Here is a 23,930-nt window from a genome sequence, read left to right on the forward strand (position 1 = left end):
CTTCAAGGTAGACCCACTATCCCCGCTGTGTCCAAATCTGTATATTATTCTTTCTCCTTGAGTGTGGGAGGGACCTGTGACTTGCTTCTAACCAATAGAATATGACAAAGGGAATGGGATATTACTCTCATAATTAGGCTACATTATGTTGCAAGGGTGACTGGATGTCACTCCTGTGATTAAAATCTGTTAAATAAGATATGGTCTTAGCAGACTGGAGCTAGAGACTCTCCTGCTGACTTGATTACTTGGTGGCCATGCTGAGGAAACCCAATTTGCTGAGGGTGGCCTCTAGGAGCTGAAGGCAGCCACCAGGATCTGTGAGCAGTCTTCAGCTGACAGAAAGCAAAAGATCAGGGCCCTTAGTCATACAACCTCATGGAGATGAATTCTGCCAATAGCATGAATGAGGTTTGAAGTAGATTCATTCGCAGTCAAGCCTTCAGATGAGATTGGATATGGATGTGCAGAAAAATCCGTGTTTGAAGGACTCAGGAAGAGGGACTTTGTGTGCTAAACATGTTAGGTAGCTCCGTCCCCTACTTTGTGAAGGCCACTGACTTGGGAGGACTTTGGAGTTGAAAATTCCTGAGTTCAAATCCTGGTTCCTCCACTTACCAATGGGGTGAATTTTGGCAATTAGCAAACCTGACTGAAATTTCATTATAAATGGAGATACTAATTTGCACCATAAAAGATCATAGTAATAGAGACTTCTGGGGAAGATGGCGGTGTACGGAGCTCCAGCACTCAGTCCTTCCAATAAAACAACTATTAAACAGGCAAGAACTGTCTGAAACAACTATTTCGGAACTACAGAGGACAGAAGAACACTGTATGGCATCCAGGGAGAAGTGGGAGGAAGAGGCTGATAAATTATGGTAAGAAAATGTAAATTGCTCTTTCTGCATGGCCAGTACCCATCCCCCACACTCATGACAGGCTGCGGAGGGGTCCAATCCCCACCTAGCTGCTGGTGACAGAAATATCCTCTTCCCTAAGAACAGTGGTGTGCTTGGCTGATCACTTATCATGGCTTTTGATTAGCAAATTTGGATCATTGGGTCCCAACTCTGAGGGCAGCCATTGTTTCAACCCTGTCCCAGACAAAGGCAGTGGCAGCCATCATTTCAATGCTCCCCTGACAGAGACAGAGGCAGTGGAGAGTCAAAGACACAGCACTTCCTCAGGGCTGCATGGAAAAGATAGCTGGAGGGCTACATTTGCTGGTAGCCCAGGAAAACTCAGCTTTGGAGAGCCATAGGAGAAGATTTTGGTGCCCTTCCTGACCCCTTCCAAGAATACTTTGGAGCTGGTCTGTGCCCCCTTTGTGGGTCCCTGGCCCTGTTTTCCTGGGAAAGACTGAATTGGGAAAATCTTCTCTGGGTGACCCTTCTCCCAGAATTTGCCCGCTAGGCAAAAAGCAGAGTGAGAAAACAAAAGGAGCATAAAAAAACTATACAGGTGGATAGTCTGGGACAAAGACCTTCTGTCTTCAGATACCTGGGAGAGGAAGGTTTGTCCCTTTGGAAACAGAGGGGATACCCAAACTCTTATAAATAGGGGAACTCCAAAACAACCAACAAGCACAGGCCAATGACAAGATGTAGGCCCAGAAAAGACAGGGTGTACCCTGCACACTGCATTCGCCTTGGGCAGACCTTCCTGATAGGAGGGCTGAAGCTCAAGAAAATCAGTCTTATCACCAGCTGGTTACAAAGCTAGGAAAGAGATACCCAGGGAATACATCCCAGAGTTAATATTTTAAAATATTAAAATGTACAGTATGCAACAAGAGTACAAGACAAACAAATGGGAAATGATGGCCCATCCAAAGGAAAAGAATAGAAATACAGGAAACACTTATGAAGAAAATGAGAATGTGGGCATACCAAACAAAGCCTTTAAAAAATTATCTTAAAAATGCTTAAGGAGATGAAGGAAAGTACAGAGAAAGAACCACAGGATATCAGGAAAACAATGAATGAACAATATGAGAGTCTAAGTAAAGAGATAAAAATAGTAAAAAAGAACCAAACAGAACTACTGGAGTTGAAGATCATAATAATTGAAATGCTGAAATGAAAAATGCCCAGGAGGGTTTCAAGAGCAGATTGGAGCTGGCAGAAGAAAGAATCAGTGAATTTGAAGACAAGACAGTCAAAATGAGACAGGCTGAGGAGAAGAAAGCAAAAAGAAATATTAAAAGCAAAGATAGCTGAGAGAGTTATAGGATACCATCAAACACATCAATATATGCATCCCAGAAGAGAAGAAATAGAGAAAAAAGCAGAAGGAATAGTCAAAGAAATAATGACAGAGAACTTCACAAACTTAGCAAAAGATGTGGATAATGTACATCCAGCAAGCTCAGAGAACATCAAACAGGGTAACCATGAAGAAAAATATACCCTGTCATTTATTGATTACACTACCAAATATAAAAGACAAGGAGGGAGTTCTGAAGCTGCAAGAGAAAAGCAACATGTTACATACAAGGGAATCCCAGTAAGATTGAATTCTGATTTCTCATCAGAGACCATGGAAGCAAGAAGGCAGTGGGTTGAAATACTTCAAGTGCTAAAGGAAAACAGCTGCCAGCCAAGAATTTTATATCTGGAGAGACTCTCTTTCAAAAATGAGGGAGAGATTAAGACATTCTCAGATAAACAAAAGCTGAGGGAATTCATCACCATTAGGCCTGCCCTACAAGCAATGCTAAAGGGAGTTCTTCAGACTGAAATGAAAGGACACTAGACATTTACCATTTAATTTCATCTCCATCATGGTGCTATGAAAGCACGTCCCCTTTTTATTGGAAACTGAGGCTCAGAAAGATTGAGGGCTCTTCCCAAACTAGTTGATGCTGGAGTAAGAAAGCGAAACCCTTTTCTGGCAGGTTGTCTTGATAACCTTTGTATTTTCTGACTCCCTGATTGGCCTGGAGCTGGGTCTGCACATTAGCAATCACTGAGAGCCACCAGTACTTGCACCTTCAGTATGGTCTGACAGTAGCATTTGAAGAGTGACACAAGTGGAGGAAAATGTCATGCTGACTACAAGACAGAAACAACCATGCCCTAGCTCAGTTTGAACTATGAAATGTCTTGCTCAATGATTCAGCTGTATGTAAATGTATAGTCTGTATTTCTGAAACTTCACGAATTCACTCCAGCATTTCCCCTAATTGACTGATGGATACTTGCCTGGTAGAAGTCTGCTCTTATTTAACACAACCCAAGCTTGTTGATGCCTTAAGCCACTTCTTAATTAATTGGTACTCTGTTGATAGTGCAATTAATTGGTCCCCAGCCAGTTTTAGAGGCCAGGATAAGGAGGGGTGAAATCTTTAGGAAGAGCCCTCCATAGCTGGGTGGGGGGTGTCCCTGCTGACCACCCATCCTTATTTTCCCGGCTGGAGGATTCGTTCTGGCTTTTTAATGCATCTGAACTGTGGTAGCAGCTGCCTGGTGAGCATCTGTCTCTGAAGCAGTGAAACAAGACCTTTGGGAAATAGTCACACCCTGGTGTGATCTCAGCTTTCTGACTTACCACCTGGGTGACCCAGAGCAGGTGCTTGGGCCCACTGAACCTCAGCTCTATATTTTGCAAAACAGAGAAAATAAGGCCTGTTCTACATCCTTGCTGAATAGGGCTCGTCAATTAAGATTCACTGAGTTCCAGCTCAGTGCTTAGCACCTACTACTGCCTGAGGACCTGATGCTGTGCTAAATCAGCTCTTCACAGGCCCCACAACAGCTCCAAGAGGTAAAAGAACATTAGAATCCTCATTTTATGGATGGGGAAACTGAGACACAGAGAGAGCTTAAATCACTTGATGGTGGTGACCGGTTTCAAACTCAGGTAGACAAAGTTCATAATTTATGTTCTTAACCATTATGCAAGAAGGCTCAGAGTGAGCATTTAATAGAAGGACACTAGCAGTGTTGTCATTGGATTGCTATTCTCATGTGACTCCAATCTCAAAATCTCAACTTCTTTGGGGTTTCTTATCTATTCACGAGGAAGCTCATTTTTTCATTCAACACACATTTCTTGAAAGCTGACTATGTGGCATATGGTGTGCTTATAAAAGCAAAGTAAACAAGACAGACCTGATTCCTGAATCCCCGGAATATTTTAGTGGGGAAGATGTCCATTGAACAAAAAGTGCCGAATGATCAGTTAACTGCAAGTATGATGATGGGGAAGTCGAGTGCCAGGGATGCTGATAACAGGTAACTCTTCTGTTTTTTGGAGGGGGTGGGGTGGGGCAAGAAGGCCCCTAGAGTGAGAATAATTTGCTTCTTCTACCTTATATCCCTGCAGTCTGGGAGATGGGGGTTGGGGGCGCAGATACCAGTATTTTTCTTAGGAGATTCAAAACAGGCTATCAAAGCTATTTTTATGTTAAATTTCATATTTAAAAAAGAAAGCAAAACAACTCTTGGCTTTTAGAAATCGTTTAGTCAGCCCATTAGGAAAAAAGAAGTAATGAAGTAGGTTAAATGTGAAAATATGGTTAAGTTGCTCAGTAGTTTTCTCTACAGGAGTTGCTTTTTGCCTTCGGAAACACCTACCCTGCCTCCATTTAGGTGAAATCACATCCAATCTGCTCTACAGCTGTCCTGTCCTGATAGGTTTGGGAATTGGTGAAAACACACTCCGTGTACATCCATTAGGCCTTTTGAATCCAGCTGTTTCCAAATTCTAGATTATTCTTTCAAAACAGAGGTCTTATACCCTCGAGGGCTTTCTCCCAACATGCAACTATGCCAATATAAATCCGTTTTAAAAATTTACATTTACTTAAGATTTTAAAATACTTAACCCAGGGGAATCAGTTGCTTTGCATAAAATGTTGTAGCTCTGCATATTATATTTCCACCTAAAAATATACAGAAGGATTTGTAAAATATTTAGGCTAAGACCCCATAGCACAAACCTAACTTATAACTTGTTATAAATAATAATGAAGCAGGTTTCTAATTAGAAAGCCATTTCCCCAAATAAAAACATATCACAGTAGTTTATTTCTGTAGTCCTTTTTAAAAAAATCAATTCATTAGCATATCTGAAATCCATATACCAAATGGGCAGAAAATCAAGATATTAATTTTAAATGGGAAGGGAAAACCCCTAAAGATTTCTATTTGAATTTCTACATCTTGAATTCATTTTGGGTTCTGATTTAAAACCAGAGGTTCGATATTTTAAGGGAGATGATACAGCAGAATTCAGCGAATTAGATGAGACATTTTCTGATTTGTATTATCTCCCTGATGAACCAAAGGCCGCCTTGCAGATTCATTTTCAATGTGATTTCCCTACTGGATACATCCTGGATGCCACGGTGAGGAGCTGGCAGGACAACCCCAGGGAAGAGGTCAGAAACGATGCTATCAAAGAGAGAAATGTCATGGGACAAGGATTGAAAATTAGAAACAGAATAAGAAAGAGAGAAAGAGAGAGAATTCACATGCAAGGGAGTACAATATAAGAAATAATACATGCAGTACTGCACCAACATGATCATTTTGCTTACTCTTATTTAAACCTTCTTTAAGCCTTCACTTGTAATTAATAAGAACTGCTATTTTAAAAATTTCAGAGAGACTTCTGTTGAGTGTTGAAGCATAAAAGAAAAATATTGGCCTTTCATCATCTCCCAAAGCAAAAAAACCACGATTTATGTATAGACTTCTGAATCAAAGACTCTTTTAAGTCTTTTGGAGCTGATCACAAATAGAAGCCAAGTCTGATCTCCCCAAATCATAAAAGAGTGGGAAAAAAGCTAATGCATTGTACCATTTAAGCACGTGGACCACATTATTAAGAATGGCTCAAGTAAGTGTTGTCAAATTAGTCCTAAGAGTGCAACGCATTGGAATTTGTGAAGCAGGGGTTGTTTCTCTATGCAGATGCAGCTGCTGATACAACAGAAATAGGGAAATTCTTTATGGTTATTTTCCCCAGGAGTAGTGATGGCATGCAATGAGCCAGCTACCAACCCTCTCTAACTCAGACCCCCTTGAGACTGCTGGTATTGGCTACAATTTTATTCTCTAAGGGAAATTCATGATGTTCTCCCCTTATTTCCCAATTAGAAGAAATATGAATTAGATATATTGATGGTAGGTACTCAACTGACCAGGTTACTTAGTAGTGAGTAATTACAATGGAGGTGAAAACTTATCCTGAGAGGAAGAAATTAGTCAAGAAATTTGGTAATGAAGGCAGTGAATTTCTCCCTAGAAAGGCCAGTTGTGACGTACAACCTGAAGCATGTAGCTAAGATGTGATGGAAGTCCTGCTGAAACTTGCAAGTTTTCTCACTGAAATACATTTTGGGGAGATTCAAATAGGGATAAATGGCAATCTAAGAAAAGACCAGAGAAGCATCCTTAGAGACAATCATTTTTTAGACAGAAAATAGAAAGGCTTATGTATACAGCTGGTATTTTCACGAATTCCTCCCACTGCTGCCTGGGACGTTGGTAGACAGATGAAGAGATAGGAGGTAAGCAGCTGTCTGTGCAGATGTTGTCAACAAATAGGATTTGAGATTCTAATCTATTGTGTACAAGTCTATAATCAACGGCTTTTACCTAGGGATCTGGGGAAGGAGGGGATCTGACTGGCCTCTAGATGCTGCTGTAGGTAGTCCTGAGCTTTCTTCTCTATCTGTCCTTTCTCCTTAGGCGAGCCTCTCTGGTCCCAAGTATTTAAATGCCCTTACGCTTGCTCACTGCACTCCTATCAAACGAAACTGCTCTTTGTTCCTTTTATCTGTTGCCCTACCTCTGACCTCTTCCTACAAAGAGTTTCTTCTTAAAATTCTGATTGCAGCTCTGGTATTCAAGGCTGTCCCTGACCCCTCACACTAAACGAACCCCACAAATGACCTCCAGATTGCTAAATACCATAACCAGTCTTTAATGTTTGTCTGATTTTTCCTATCTGTAACTCTTGATCACACTCTCCTCCTTGATCTACCTTTTCCCTTGACTTCCCGTCCACCTTACCCTCCTAGCTCCTTCTATCTTCCTGACTGCCTCTTCTCAGTCCTCTTGGCTGGTTTCTTATCATCTCTGTCAACTCGAGGTATGAGAATGCCCCAGGTTCTCAGAGCCTAGGTTTCTTTTCTGTCTTCACTCACTTCCTTGGTGACTTCAGATAGCTTCAAGGTTTCAACTTCCATTTTTGGTTTATCTCTGTTAGATTTATACTTCCAGCCTAGACTTTCCCCAAGTCTTGCCTATTCAACATTTCCACTTAGAGATATAATAAACATATCAAAATTAAAATGCACAAAGCGAAATTCCTGATTTTTTTCTCAAATCTCCACCTTTACTGTTCTCTAGAGCTCAGAAAATGGTGACTCTATCTTTATGATTCCTCAGAAGGGGAAAAATAAACTTGGAACCTTGGCTTCATCCTTGACTTTTCTCTTTCTTTCAAAACCCACATACATCCTGTGGGCTCTACTTTTGAAATATACCCAGAACCTGACAATTGCTCATCACAACTATCCTGGTTGAAGCACCAACAATTTTGTCTGGATTATAATGTCCTCCTAATTGTTAGAATTCTATCAGATTCTCACTAGAATCTATTTTTAGCATGGCAACAGAATGATCCTTTTAAAACATGCAGCCAAAGTCACTACTCTGTCAAACCAGACACTTGCCTTCTCAGAGTGAAAACTGAAGTCCTTACAAAGAGCTAACAAGGCTTTATTTCCCATTAGATTGCAAAGTTCCTGAGCGCTTAATACAGTGCCTACAATGGCACCCAGATCACTGTAGATGCTCAATAACTATCTTATAAATTAATAAAATTTTAAAAAGACTCCTCAGGAGGAGAGGTAGAGTAATATGTCAACAATATCTTGAATTTACTCAGAAATTCCTAATGAGGGGGAGTACATGTAGAACTCCTTGATGACTGATGCTGTTCTATGTAGTCTTTCCCTTATCACCTCTCTTTCCTCATCTTCTAGTTCTCTTCCCCTCATTCATTCCATTCCACCAACATTGTTCTGTTCACCAAAATGTCAGGCGTGCTCCTGCATGGAGCTTTTGTACTTACTGCTCCATTTGCCTGGAACCCTCTTACCCCAAAGACCTGCAGGGCTTGCACCTTCACTTCTTAAACAATTCTTTGTGCAAGTGAAACTTTTCTTAAGTAAGTCATTTTCTGCCCATCCTGTTTTAAATTTCAGCCCCACACTCATACCAGCCTCTCCTTTCCCTTTCTCCAAAGAATTTATTTCCATACAATTTATCACCCACTGACACACTGTAATTTTATGTTGTTATCTGATTAAATATAAGCTCCTTGCGGGATTATTTTCTGTTTGGTTTGATGCTGAATCTCCAACACTTATGTCAATGTCTGGCACATAGAAGCTCTCAGTATACTTGTGTTGAATGAATGAATGAGGCAGTGAGTGAATGAACTCTGATTTGAAGGAACTGAAACCTCAATTGGATAAAGTGTTTATAAGGCGACAACTCAGGTACTGCAGAAAACATTTTTGCACATGAAACCAAATTAATTCTTTCTCATTGGTGTTGAGAACTTGTAATTCAGGTCATTGAACCACTATTGACTATTATTGAGGAATCAAGGAGAAGAAAAGATGTACCAGAATAAGATGGACATAAAAATGTCATTCTCATTTTCAAAACAGGGTAAAGTAGAGATTCAAAAATCCTCTGGTGCATTTATTCCTGAATGAGATTCCGGAATTGATCATTATGATTTGTGTCTGTCTGCTAGAGGAAGCTTACCACTAAGACCTTCTTTGCCTTGTTGTAAAATAGAATTGTCATGAAAAGATGAGAGACAGAGAATATTTGCATTTCAGCAAGTCAGTGATTAAAAGTCTCCAATTATCTTTTTTTAGATAAAATGGGGACAAATAAGCTAGACATAACATAATTAGATAGATTAATAACTGGTTTAATAATTAAAGCAATTGCAATCAGCCTAGATAGAAAGTCTACTCAAAAAGTTTTAATCAGTTTTCCACATTTTGGTAAATAATCTTCATCTTCTTCTTTTCTACTCAAAGTAGGTATTGGTGGTAGTCTATGGCTCGCTCCTTGGTTCCAATCAACATGTTTATCAATGTCTTTATCAATATGAAATTTTTATATGACTGGGATTGGGCTTGGAGGAATGGCAAATAGAGTGGATGACAGAATCTGAATCCAATAAAGTCTAGACTGGTTTGGATGCCAAGTTGGCCCCAAATGGCCACCTTCCTCTGTGTTAGATGGCCCAGACAGAGCTTAGTAGTAGCTCATGGAAAAGCCTTAGAGGTTTTGTTAGTTAAGACAGAGACGAAGTTGAGTAGTGCCCCAAATGAGAGTCCAAGCTAATGGGGAAGCTGTTTTTTGCGGGGCCTAGATTCCTACTGACTTGTTGCTTGGCCACCCTCTAGAATATTTTCCTTGTGTGCATGGTCAAAATTGCTCTGTTTTTATGTCCATATTATTAGGTGTGGGACAAAGAGAGAATGTCCAGGCCAAGTGATTTTTTTCTTTATTTTAAAATTATTTTTTAGATTTACATATAGGAAAATTCCCTTTTTTGGAGTGTACAGTCCTATGGGTTTTAACACATGCATAAATTCCTGTAATCACCTCTCAGCTTTCTGGCCAGAAAGACTGGGCTTCCTTGGAATGTTCTCCTTGCAATTCTAGTTTTGGGCTATCAGCATATATAGGAAGCAAAAGCAAACAGACAAACAACAACCAGGAAACTCAGTGCTGGATTGCCTTTAAGTATTGGACTCCTTATCCAGTTCTCTGCTCTTGCTGACTTTTCACAGTCTTTGGATAGTTGCTTTACATATTTTGCCTGGGATTTTTAGTTGTAGTAGGTGGGATGAATAGGTGGGGTGTGCTCACTCCAGCTTAACCAGAACCAGACTTCGTGACTTCCTCTTAAACATATGGAGTGATAGGTTCTACAATCTCTCTGCCCAACTGTGCTGATACAGGGTCTCAAACACTCTGAGTTAAATTTGAAATTATATGGGTTCTCACACATAATGAGCACCTATTCTGTCTGATCATTTATGGCTATTTGAAACTCATAAGAAAGTGGAAAGAAACTGAAAAGAAACTATAGCAGACTAATAAACGTGGAATCCATAACTAAAAATCCCTTGAATAATGAGAGTTTAACCAAGTCCAAATGCTAATAACATTTGTGCTTTGTTTTATTTCACAAAAAAGGGAACTTCCCAGGTTTCCTATCTTCCCTTCCTCATCCACCACTGGCTCTTTGCAACTGAAGCCAGCATTGTATGGCTGTATGTCCCTGGAATATAGTGGAGGAAACACTGCTGCTGCCAGCTAAAGATGTAGCATGGGGTTCCATGTGCTTGCTTTTTCCTTTTTCAGAATTATTTGTGCCAATGGCTCTTACATTTTTCTCAAATCCCACAATAGCAGGGAGCACATGGTGGCTGCTCAATAAATAGGGAAACGATTGTCTCTCCTTTTTATCTTTCACTTTGGGGAGGAACTGAAAGTAAATCAGATTTGTCTCACAAGAGAAGTCACATAGCTTTGAAGAGTGCTGGGCACTGCTTTCATCCTTGAATATTTACTGACCATGTGGAATATAAAGACAAAGCAAACAAGATCCCTGTCATCAATGTGTCAACAATCTAGCTGAGAAGACATAATATGGGAAAATAGCCATAATAAAAGAAAATATATGAGAAGTGATAAATGTTGAAGGTAGAATATTGGCACTGGGAAGGGACAATAGAGATTAAAGAGTTAACACTTCTCTTTTTACACTTTGGTAAACTGAGGCCTTCCCAAGTCTCCTGCTGTCTTACTTATTTCCATCTCCACATTATTTGAAGCTCCATCCCTCAGCATGGCTGATATTGTTGCTTGCTTTCCCAGCAGCCATTGCCTTCTTGCCAACACAATTTTGTTGTTTTGGGAGTAATGTGCCCTGTCCAAGGGATTAATCATAGTTATTTAAGTCGTGATTATTCCTCTCCTCCATACCAATGAGAGATATCGAGATGGATGTGCAACACGGTTCTGGCTGATGAGATTTAAGTGCAGTCAGCTGGGGGTTCTTGGGAATGCTTTCTTTCCTGATCAACAAAATAAGAAAGTGAGGAGAAGGCCCTTTTTGCTTCTTCACATTTTGGCTCAGGGTAGATGCTGATGTCTGAAGATGTGACACTGGGAACTGGGACAGTCATATTTGGACCATTTGGAGACATTGCTGACACATGTCAGAAGATGTATAGATAGAATCAAGGGAACCCAGAACAACCTCTGTTCAGATTTCTGGTTAGGTTACAATGAATGCACTTCTGGTTTAATTCTATATGTATTTTTCTGTTACTTATAAACCATATATATTCCTTAATTTTATCTTCTGTAACTTTTCCTCCTACTACTGTCTTCCCTCATAATTCACTTTACCAGAACCCCTGGAATCTGGATTTCATTGTAAATAATTCTGATGCCATCACAAAGCACTCTTGTCTCTTTGCCTAACCTGAATCCTGGCTCTCCTCATAGGGCACTGTTGCAACCCTTTCAGTGACTTATGCCATTTCCCATTCTCCAAATGTCACAGGGATCAGAGGCAAGACTGGCATTATCCTAGATGCCATTTGCCGTGGTAGACCATTAATTCTGTACCATTATGAAAAAAATCCCTCCTCCTTTGAGGAGGCAGGAGGACACAGATTGTGATTATGTCTAATTATGCCTAATAATAACCACCATCTGGCTAAGGCATCTTCTCCCCTGAATGTTTTTGCCATGTACCTCCTTCCCTCCCCGCCCTTCTAGGTGACACCATCACATTTATTTTCTGAAGTCTCTGGCAACTTGTTCACAGGCTTCCTTTATGCTCCAAATATGGCTATCATCATAAGTGACTTCAGCATCCATACAGATGACTTTTCTAATAGATGGGTTCCAGGAGTAGATGTTCAGCCTCTCACCAGACTATTCCTTTCATTATGGATAATATTGCTATAGTGATTTTTAAATGTGGCTGGAAATCCTTTGGCACACCTTCAATCAAGAGGTGGGGTCTGTGTCTCTCCCTTTGAATTGAGCTGACCTTAGTGACTCTCTATGAACCAGCAGAATACAGTAGAAGTGACATAGTATGACTCCCAAGGCTAGGTTAGAAAAGACCGTGAAGCTTCTGCCTGGTTGTCTTGGGATGTTTGCTCTGGTGGAGGCTAGTCTCCATGTAAGACTTCCAGCTACTCTGAAACAGCTATGAAGAAGAGACCACAAGTAGGTGCTCAGATCAGTAGCCTCAGCCAAATGCCCAGCTGACAGCAAGCATCAATGGATAGTTTTGTTAGCAAGCTATCTTGGACATCTAGCTGTGCTTTCTTCTGAAACTCAGCCTCCTCATCTGTAAAATGGGAAAAATAATACCTATCTCATAGAAAAGTGTTATGAGTTCATTGTACCCTACAAAAAAAGATATGTAGAAGTCCTAATCTTTAGTACTTGAGAATGTGAACTTATTTGGAAATAGTGCTATTGTAATTAGGCAAGTTAAAACTGGAGTAGGGCAGGTTCTTAAGCCAATATGACTGGTGTCCTTATGAGAAGGGAGGAGGAGACACAGAGAGGGAAGATGATCATGGGATGACAGAGACAGAGGTTGAGTTACGCCTCAATCCAAGGAATGAAAAGGCTTTACAGCCACTGCCAGCAGCTGGAAGAGAGTCATAGAACAGTCTTCCCTACAGACTTCAGAGGGAGCATGGCACTTGTGACACCTTGATTTTAGATTTATAGCCTCTGGAACAATGAGACAATAAATTTGTTGTTTTAAGCCATCCAGTTTATTAGCGTACAGCATCCCTAGCAAATTAAGACAGATGGTTTTGAAGATGAAATAAGATAAGGTATGTAAAGGTATTGATACTCAACAAGTGGTAGCTATTTTTTGATAATAGCACAAGAATAGAGACATATCTCATTTTATTGTGATTTGCTTTATTGTGTGTTGCAGATATTGTGTTTTTTTTAAATCGAAGGTTTGTGGCAACCCTGCCTCGAGCAAGTCTATCGGTGCCATTTTTTTCCAACAGCATGTGCTCACTTCATATCTCTGCATCATGTTTTGGTAATTCTCACAATATTTCAAACATTTAAATTATTATTATATCTGTGTGGTGATCTGTGATCTATGATCTTTGATGTTACTATTGCAATTGTTTTGGAGCACAGCAAATCATGCCCATATGAGATGGTGAACTCAGCCTGTAAATGTTGCACGTGTTCTCATTGCTCCACCCACTGGCCATTCCCCTGTCTTTCTCCCTCTCCTTGGGCCTCCCCATTTCCTGAAACATGGCAATACTGCACTTAGGCTAATTAACTACCCTACAGTGGTCTTTAAGTGTTCAAGTGAAAGGAAGAGTCTTTCACTTTAAATCAAAAGCTAGAAATTAAAGTTCAGTGAGGAAGGCAAGAGGAAAGCCTAGAGAGACCTAAAGCTAGTCCTCTTGTGCCAAACAGTTATCCAAGTTGTGAATGCAAAGGAAAGGTTCTTGAAGGAAATTAAAAGTGCTACTCCAGTGAACACATGAATGATAAGAAAGTAAAACAGACTTTTAGCTGATATGGAGAAGGTTTTATGGTCTGGATAGACGATCAAACCACACATAACATTCCCTTAAGCCAAAGTCTAATCCAGAGCAAGGCACTAACTCTCTTCAATTCTATGAAGGCTGAGAAAGGTGCGAAAGCTGCAGAAGAAAAGTTTGAAGCTAGCAGAGGTTGGCTCATGAGGTTTAAGGAAAGAAGCCATCTGCATAACATAAAAGTACAAGGTGAAGCAGCAAGTGCTGATGTAGAAGCTGCAGCAAGTTATCCAGAAGATCTAGCTAAGATGATTGATGAGGTGGCCACACTAAACAACAGGTTTTCAATGTAGATGAAATAGCCTTCTAGTGGAAGGATGATGCCATCTAGGGATTTCATAGCTAGAAAGGAGAAGAAAATGCCTGGCTTCAAAGCTTCAAAGGGCAGCTTGGGTCTTTTGTTAGGGGCTAATGCAGCTGGTGACTTTAAATTGAAGCCAATGTTCATTTACCATTCTGAAAATCCTAGAGCCCTTAAGAATCATGCTTAACATACTTTGCCTAGGCTCTGTCAACAAAGAGCAATACAAGGACAACAAAGCCTGGGTAACAATGCATCTGTTGACGAGTTGGTTTGCTGAATATTTTAATCCCAGTGTTGAGACCTACTGCTCAGGAAAAAAAAATAAAAGATTCCTTTCAAAATATGACTGCTTGTTGACAATGCATCTGGTCACCTAAGAGCTCTGATGAAGATGTATGAGATTCATGTTATTTTCATGCTGGCTAACACAACATCCTTTTGCATCCCATGGATCAAGTTTTATTGTTTAAAAATTATATTTCATAAGACTATAGCTGTCATAGGTAGTGATTCTTCTGATGGATCTTGGTAAAGTCAATTGAAAACTTTCTGGAAAGGATTCACCATTCTGGATGCCATTTAGAACATTTATGATTTAGGGGAGGAGGTCAAAATATCAACATTAACAGGAGTTTGAAAGAAGTAGATTCCAACCTTCATAGATGACTTGGAAGGGTTCAAGACTTCAGTGGAGGAAGTAACTGCAGATGTGGTGGAAATAACAAGAGAGCTAGAATTAGAAGTGGAGCTTGAAAATGTGCTGAACGGCTTCATTCTCATGAGGAAATTTGAACGGATGAGGAATTGCTTCTTAGGGATGAATAAGGAAAGTGGTTTTTTGAGATGGAATCTACTTCTGGTGAAGATGCTATGAACATTCTTGAAACCACAACAAAGGATTTAGAATATTACATAAACTTAGTTGATAAAGGAGCAGCTGGGTTTGAAAGGATCGACTCCAGTTTTGAAAGAAATTCTATTCTGGGTAAAATGCTTTCAAACAGCCTCACATACTACAGAGAAATCTTTCATAAAAGAAAGAGCCAATTGATATGGCAAACTTCATTGTTTTCTTATTGTAAGAAATTGCCACAACCACCCAACCTTCAGCAACCTCCACCGTTTCCGTCAGCAGTCATTAACATCGAGGCAAGACCCTCCACCAGCAAAACGACGACAACTCGCTGAAGTCTCAGGTGATGGTTAGCATTTTTAGTAATAGAATAATTTTAAATTAACACATAAGTCATGTACATTGTTTGTTAGACCTAATGATAATGCCCCCTTAATAGATTACAGTATAGTGTAAACGTAACTTTTATATGTATTTGGAAACCAAAAAGTTTGTGTGACTCACTCGATTGCGATATTAGCTTTATTGTGATGTCTGGCCTGCAATATGTCCTAGGTATGCCTCTAAAATGGTTTGTATAGGGAAGAGGTGGGAGGGAAAGTTATATTGCAAGGAGAAGGTGAGGCTGTAGAAAATTCTTAGCTGTCAGCTAATGATGGAGTTTGGTATTTGGAGGAACTATAAGATTTAAAAATTTTTGAATAAATAAGTTCTTGATGATCAATTTAGTTTTAAAATACTTAGGAAATGTTTCAGTATAAATCATAGTGTAGAAAAATGATATATTAGTCACTAGAAATCTCTGACCTCAATGTTAATATTTAGCCACCTTTATGTTTTTAGAAGATGAACTTGGCAGGGTGGTGCTGAATGACTTGAACAGTAGAACCCTGGAGCAAAAAGACCGTTTGGAATATTTCAATTCCAACTTTATTTGAGATGAAGAAGCTTTGATTCAGGGATGGGGTGGAAGCCTTGTAAAGAAAGATTTGACAGGCCTTGATTTTCCGGGAGCCCTGCAGTCAAATCCCCCTCCAGACCTCAATACCAGTTAATTAATGACTTTTTCCTTTTGGTTGGGAGAAAGATAAAATTATCAGATTGAGACTACTAGGCAAGTTACACTAACATGTGTGATCAATTTTGTCAGAAATCTAAATTCTACATATTGCAGCAAAGGAAACATGGAATGTTTGCCAAGTTCTTGTGAGAAATCTGTGTCTAAAAATGGTGCCAGCTTGCTAAATATAGAGTTGCTACAAAAGAACAGAGCCAACCTGCCCGTTAAACCCTTCTAACATGAGGTAATAGGGTTATGCTGGATCTCCATCCTGCAATGGCGTCTACCCCGAAGGAGTCAGGAAGGGGATCAGGACACCTTCCCACTCTTGAGCCACAGACCACCAGTGTTGTGGCTGCCCCTCACCACAAAGGGTGGCATGAGGTGTCCATATGTCCTCAGACACCTGAGAAAAGAAAATATCTCAAAGGCAGATGGCTGAAACAAGGCTGAGTACTATGTGGATATTATTTAATTTTTTTTTTGAGGGAAGAATTTTTAAAAGATGGTAGAAAAACTCTGAATGCTCTCATGACTTCTTGAGACTTCTGTATCATTGCTTCTTTGTAAAGAACAATTACGTCTGCTTCCAAGGAAGGAATCACCCCTAATATTAGAAAACACTTAAAAATGTTAGCAATTGACTGACTCTAAAGGAGTCTAATGGCTCAGGGTATGAAGCTTGGGAGACTATAAAAGGAAGAGGGAAAGCGGCATCTGTGTGATTTCGGACAGCAAGGGGACAAGCATGTAAAGTACTGTTTGGAAGGGTGATGGGTGTCCCTGAGTGAGCCTGAATCTGCACCCTGCACTAAATTGGAGTGGCCCTGCTTGCTGACAAAGGTGCTGGGATACCCCTGCAGTGGGTTGAATTGTGAACCCCCAAAAGATATGTCCATGCCTAACCTTCCGGTCAAGTGAATGTAACCTTATTGGAAATACAGTCCTTAGCAGATTTGAGATGAGATGACTGGTGTCCTTATGAGGGAGAGGAGAGGGAGATTTGAGACACAGAGACACGGAGAAGGAGGCCATGTGAAGACAGAGGCAGAGATGGTAGTGATGCATCTACAAGCCAAGGAACACCGAGGATTGTCACCAGCCCCTGGAAGCTGGGAGAGAGGCGTGGACATGTATTCCCTCAGGACCTCCCAAAGTCGCCAACCCTGCTGACACCTTGGTTTTGGACTTCTGGCCTCTCCAACTGTGACAGAATAAATTTCTGGCATTTTATGCCACCCTGTTTGTGGTAATTTGTTACAGTATCCTCAGGGAATGGATATACCCACTCACAAAAGCACACGCACAAGGAGGAGACCCAGACTGAGGGGAGGGCACATCAGCATGTGTAAACTGCACGGTTCAGTATGGCAGCCATGAGCCACACGTGACTATTTCAAATTAAATAAATTTAAATTAAATACAATTAACAATTCAGTTCCTCAGTTGCATTACCACAGTTCAGGTGCCTAATAGCCGCATGTGGTGAGTAGTTCCCAAATGAGACAGCATGGGTGTAGAATATTTCCATCATTCTAGAAAGTTCTACCGGTTGGTACTGCTTTAGGCAGCAATTGCTGTAAGAGCCACAAATCAAAGCTCCATCTTTATGGAAAAGCAGTGTGCATGGGGACTGTTGGTTTCAAATCTGTCTTTTCACTCACACCTGCACCAGAAGATAGCAGTTATTGCCAGTAGTGTCACTTTTGATTATGAATAAACAACAGCCACGGCATGGAAATATAGTGCAACCACCTGGCTGGGGTTTCCTCCCACATACCATCTTCCCAAACAACAAGCATATTAAATGATAGTATTGATAGACAATTCTCTATCTAGCCAACATCCCAAATCACTAGGACAGAAACTCAAAAGATGTTGATCTTAGCTATGAATGTCATGTGATTGTACCCAGGTGAACGTATTTACTTGGCTCCCTTCCTTGTATATTTCTATCTCCTCTTAAATTTTTAAGAGGGATTTTTTCACCCATATAGTAATTTACCCTCTGGTGCTCTGTGGTTATTGAGAACAGCAGGAGCTTCTTGATGGGCTTGGAAAACTAGGGAACGATTTTTAGCTGGGGAATGATATGATATGCACTTGATTTTCCCCAGAAGATGAATCTGGCAGTGATGCTGGGATGAATTGAAGGGGTAAAGACTGGCGGCTGGGTGGTCTTGATGAAAATAGAGAAAAATCATGCTCTGAATTGCAAAAGCTGCTATCACTGAGATCCACCTGTTCAGAGCTATCTTGAGCTGTGTTTAGGAACAATTTATCCACAGAAACTTTCTCTTCTCTTCAGGTACAGACAAGAAGGAATCTGCAGTGTTAAGATGGGAAAGAGCATTCTAAGATTGTGTACATGTGTGTATGTATGTGTGCGTGAGAGAGAGAGAGAGAGAGGGAGGGGGAGGGGGTAGGTAGGTAAGGAGGGAGTGAGAGAGGAAGGGGGCATGGAGGGAGGGAGGGAGAGAGAGACACACACACACACACAGGAAAGAGACGGCAGGGGGTGGGGGAAGAAAGAGAGAGAGAATAAGGAAGAATATGATGAGATACATACATTCCAATTTAAAATGTGGGGTGCATTTTTTTGGTTACAGATAGTATGAAAAGAATGACATTCAATGTATTCTTAAAATCTGACCCCAAACATATCATATCATTCCCTTCACCCCAAACCCCTCCCTCCCTCAGCTCTCAGAACCACTTTCTGTCACTGAAAATGTCACACGCCTCCAGCTTTTGTCCACTTTGCCTGCAATGCTGTGGAGCTAAACAGCAATGAGCTCTGCCAGGTACTAGCTCTGTATCATCCAGAAACCTCTCCAAGTCTCACTTTTCTTTTTTGAAAAACAGTATGTAGAGAACACCTCTTGTGCCCCACTTCATATCATCTTAACCCACCATTTTACTCCCAGTTTAGCTGACGGCAGCTCCTCTCAGCTGCATGGGTGGGTCATACTTCCTGTCCCATGTCTTCTCGGCCTCAGCCATGTGGGATACCTGTAGGAATCACCATTCTCAGGCATTGAAACCCAAGAATTGTCATGGTGTTAACACACCGTGTTACAACATTGACTAAGGAAGTGAGGATTTAAGGGGAAACAAACCCTTCCTCAGAGTCCCAGAAGGACGCTTCTGAGACACTCTGCACAGCTCCTCAGAGCTACGCTCACCCAGAGATTTACCCAGGAAATCAGTGGGTTAGCTTTCTTCTCTTCCCCATTTCTCACTCCCCAGTTCCTAACTCCTTTCCCTTGGGATCACTTCCTGAAATAATACTTGCACACAAGTCCTTGCCACAGGCACTGAGACATCATGGATATTTGGGGGTTTTGCTTTGCTTTGGGGGGAACAATAATCATAGTATTGACTTCCCAGCTATGTTCTGAAAATGAACATTTATAGGTATGTCAAGTGCTTAGTCTAGTGTCTGCCATAGAAAGCACCCGATAAATGTTAGCCATTCCCCCTGCCTGCAAGATGGAATATTCTGAAAGATGGTTTTGAAATGTGCTATCATCAATCTATCTTTCTAAGTGTCGAGTGGACGCCTAAGAGTAAAACTCGTTTGTGATTTTTCAGTTTCAGCTCCCATCTTCATTAACACAAGTGGGGCTATAATGGCAGAAAAGAAGATATCAGATTTCACTCTCCCTTATGACATCCACTTGAAACCTTGAACCCAAGAACTCAAAGTGAAATAAAACTATTTACCAGCCAGAGGGAAAGTAGAATAACAGCATGTGGCTTGTAAACTTAACAAATGTAATCACAGTAATTGAGCAGCCCAAGCAATAATTTGGCCAACATAATTATATTACAAATTACATATTGCACAATTAAACAATTGCATTTTGGCCATAAATGGAACTCCAAATATACAATCTGTGGTGAAGTGGGGAGGTAATTTAAAATAAGAAAAGAAAAGCAAAGGCCCTGTAATGCATTCACATTTATACCCATATTGCAGGGCATATATCAAGCAAAGTAATAAGGTAAAAGGTCAGTGTTTTCAAGAGAAAAATACAACTGAATTGAATGAATTTTGCCAAATACTTTGTAGACACTTAGCCAGTATTTGACTTGCCACCATGTGTAAAATCCAAAAGCCTTATCTTTCTTAAGTAAAAATTCTCATTTTACAGGTTGTTGATTTTGTCTCAAACTGGATTAACAGAGTCCTTAATTTGGTGAGAAATTCCAAGAACAAATCACCAAAAACAAGTGGAGGAGTCTTATTTTCTTCTTGTCCAATACACACATTCCTGAAATACGCTAGTTAGTACATGCAAAGAAAAGTAAATTGTTTTTTTTCACTGCTGTGCAAAATTCTTGGGAATTTGGTTAATTGTCCCTCATCAAATATTTACTAGGGGTCTTCTACTTTCCATGTTCTCTTCTAGGGGGCAAGTTGGGGTTCGTAATAGATATGCTCCTTGCTAGAGAGAAAACAGACATTAAACAAATTATTACAAATAATTCCTGAATGTTGACAATGTGCAAAATGCTAAGAGGTAAGTACTGAGGGTTCTAAATAAGCCTAATGGGAGAGTGAGGGACAGATCAAGGAGAGGGTCACTGAGGGGCATACATTTACAGTGAAACCTGAGCATGCCCTAGTAAAATAGAACTCTTCTCAGTTAGAGAACTACTTAGTTTACAATTAGTAATGAGTAGGGAGGCTCTTCTGGAACTTTTCGCCTAGGGGCCCAAATTTCTGACTTCTGCTGCAGATGGAGACCATCTAAAGGTAAAGAAATTGGAGAAAATATTCCCGTCAAAAAAGAATCTTAACAAAACCTCAGTGATTTCAGGATGAGTTCTAAAATAACTCTTGGTGTCCTAGAGGGTTCTTTAATAGGTTTGTCCATTGAATTTTTGATAAATGCTGTTTAAAACACACAGACCTTCTATGATGATTAGGTTCATGTGTCAACCTGGCCAGGTAAGGGTGCCCAGTTGTTCGGTCAAGCAAGCACTGGACTAACTGTTACCATGAGGACATTTTATGGACTTAAATCATCATTATGTTAATTGCATCTATGGATGATTACATCTACAATCAACTGAGGAGATTGCCTTCAGCAATGAGAGATGTTTCATCCAGTCATGTTTCATCCAATCATTTGAAGGCTTTAAAAGGAGAAGTGATGATTTCAGCAGTCAGGAGAGAGAATTTTCATCCCTACTTCAGCTGGCAGCTTCTCCTGGGGAATTCGTCAAAAACGTTCATCAGAGTTCCCAGCTTGCAGCCTGCCCTACAGAATTTGGACTTATGCATCCCCACAGTTGTTTGAGCCAATTTTATAAAATCTCATAATATTTGCAGATATCTCCTGTTGGTTCTGTTTTCCCTGGAGAGTCCTGACTAATACACCCTCTTTGCTCAGTACTTGGAGTTTGGGGGCAGGATGTTGACTGAGCTTTTTGAAAGTTGGCGAAACAATTCTCATCATGGTCACCATTTATTGACTGCTTTACCATTCACCAGGAGCTCTGACAAGAAATTTATAGGCGTTGTCCTATTTAATACTTGCACAGTCCAAGTGGCAGGTGCCACTCTTACCCTATTTTACAGATCAGATTATTGAAGTTTAGATCGGGTAATTTGTTTCCTCAGATACTGAGTGGCGTATCTGAGATTGAGCCCAGAATCTCTCAGACCTAAATGTCTGCTCATTAGCATTTTTCTATGAGGCCCTTCATTATGTTTTATTTATTTTTTTATTAGAGAAGTTGTGGGTTTACAGAACAATCATGCATAAAATACAGGATTCCCATATTCCACCCTGTTTTAATGCCTAGAATTCCTTTCATTATAATTGATAAAAGTGCATTTTTATGATTGTACTCTTCACAATAATTCATGGTTTAACTTATGGCTCACTGTTAGTATAGAACAGTTCCATGGACTTTTTTTTTTTAAATTTTATTCTATTACCATAAATACAATCTCACATTTTCTCTTTTAACCACATTCTGATATATATTTCAGTGTTATTAATTATGTTCACAATGTTGCACTACCATCACTACCATCCATTAACAGAAAATTTCCAAGGCCTTTCGTTTTAAAAAGAAAGAAAAGAAAAAGAAAAGGCCTCATCAGGAGCCCTACAATTGGCTCCCACACTGCAGTTTGCTTTGTCTAATCCTGGTTCCCAAAGTGTGGTCAACTGAACAATAGCGTCAGTATCAGCTGGGGACTTCATGGGACACCTGATGAAAAGGAATTCCTGAATCTGTAACTCGGGGGGCAGAGCCCAGCAGCCTGAGTTCAAGCTTGGGTGATTGTGACACCAGCTAATGTTGAACCACTGGTCTAGGCAAATGTGGAAGCTGCATGTTTCTTTGGGGTCCTGACAGTTTTGATTGCAAGGGAAATCTGACTCATTTCCTTGTACTGAGAAAGCCAAAATTCTGAAGTAGATTCTGTGCATTCGAGCCGCAGATTCACAGCATTTTAAGGGGCTGGGATTTCTCTCTTCACTGCCTACCCCACACTGACTTAAAATTGATCTTTGCTTCCTGAGCTTTTTAATTTTTTATTCATATCATCTACCTTTTAAAACAGATGACCTCATTAAGAAACTTTCACTAAACCCCCTCAAGGTACTCGCTCTGTTTATATTGCAGTGTTTATATCTTAATTGGAGAATGTGTCAGACCCATGGCTAGTATGTAAAAATTTGATTGGATTCTGGGAAGTGTAGATTTTCCAGGTGTCCTTAATGAAGGAACGTTCTCCACAAGACAGAGGGAGACCAACACCAAAGGGAAGAAGTTAGTAATAAAAGCAAAAGAAGTAAAAACCCTAGTGAAAAACAAAAATGTTAGAAATGTGGAACTTGGTCTTTCTCATAAAAAGGAAAACAACCTCTTTTGAGATTCCAGGTCTGGGTATATGTTTCTAAGTGTTCTTAGCATATATCAAGTACATTCAACTCTCTCAACAATGCTAAATAATAGCTGGTGTAATCTATGTTTTACAAACGAGGAAACTGATGCTCAGCAAGGTTAAATAATTTATCTAAGATAGCACAGCTAATAAGTAGAAGAGCCAGAGTTTGAACCCAGATCCAGCTGATTTCAAAGTCCAACAGTTTTCTAGCAAACCACAGTCCTCTCAAGAAAGCAGTTGCTCTTGCACCACTTGATTAACTCATTCAACAATGCATTGGTTCATTTATACCCTGTAAGTGTAACCCTGAAAATGGTGATCCTTCATATACTTTCCACATCCAATGACTGCAAACCCACTGATAAAAAGTGGTTCAGGATTTCTCAGGGTTGTTATTTCTAGGAGAGAAATTCAGCAAGTGAACTTCACAAGATTGGAGATTTGGTTCCCTTCACCCTAAAGCCTCAACAGAGAATCCAAAATGATGAAGATTCTGGGTATGCGGGAATTATTCTGAGATTCTTAGTATTTCCACTTATACCTGAAACTAGAAAGCAAGAGCATAACTTTTCTTCTGTAAGTCATTCATTAAAACTCAGATGAATTTAAGTTTGGGATTAACTTTATTGTACTTTTCTCACTTATATATAAGTTTTTAAAAATTCTCTTACCATGAGCAGGTTTACTTCAGTTTTCTTGCTCGTTCCCACTTTCTTAGTCAATCAGTCAATCAATCAGATTATCAGTAACACATTGTAGCCATCGTTGTGCTTTGCTCTGGATACAAAAAAGATGAAATAAGAGGAGCTATAGCTCACAGGAGTTCACAGTCTAGAAGTCAGTCAAGGGACGGCAGTATGGAGTCAGAGGAAAGAAATTGAGACTGGGAAGTCAGGGAAAGCAGAGAAGTGTCCCAGTAATGCCTGAGATGAGTTCTGGAGGTGGTTAGGAGAAGGTATGGGAGGAGTGTGGAACTTGGGTAAAAATCACAGAGACACGAGAGAGAAAGGCCAATGGGAGAACGGCAAGTGGGTTTGTAATTTTGGAGCACAGAAGATAGAGGACATGGAATGGCAAGGAAGTGGTAGGACAGGGAAGCAGAAACCAGCTTAAGAAAGGTCTTGTATA

The sequence above is a fragment of the Choloepus didactylus genome, chromosome 8 (genome assembly GCF_015220235.1).
Source record: "Choloepus didactylus isolate mChoDid1 chromosome 8, mChoDid1.pri, whole genome shotgun sequence".
NCBI classification, from domain to species: Eukaryota; Metazoa; Chordata; class Mammalia; order Pilosa; family Megalonychidae; genus Choloepus; species Choloepus didactylus.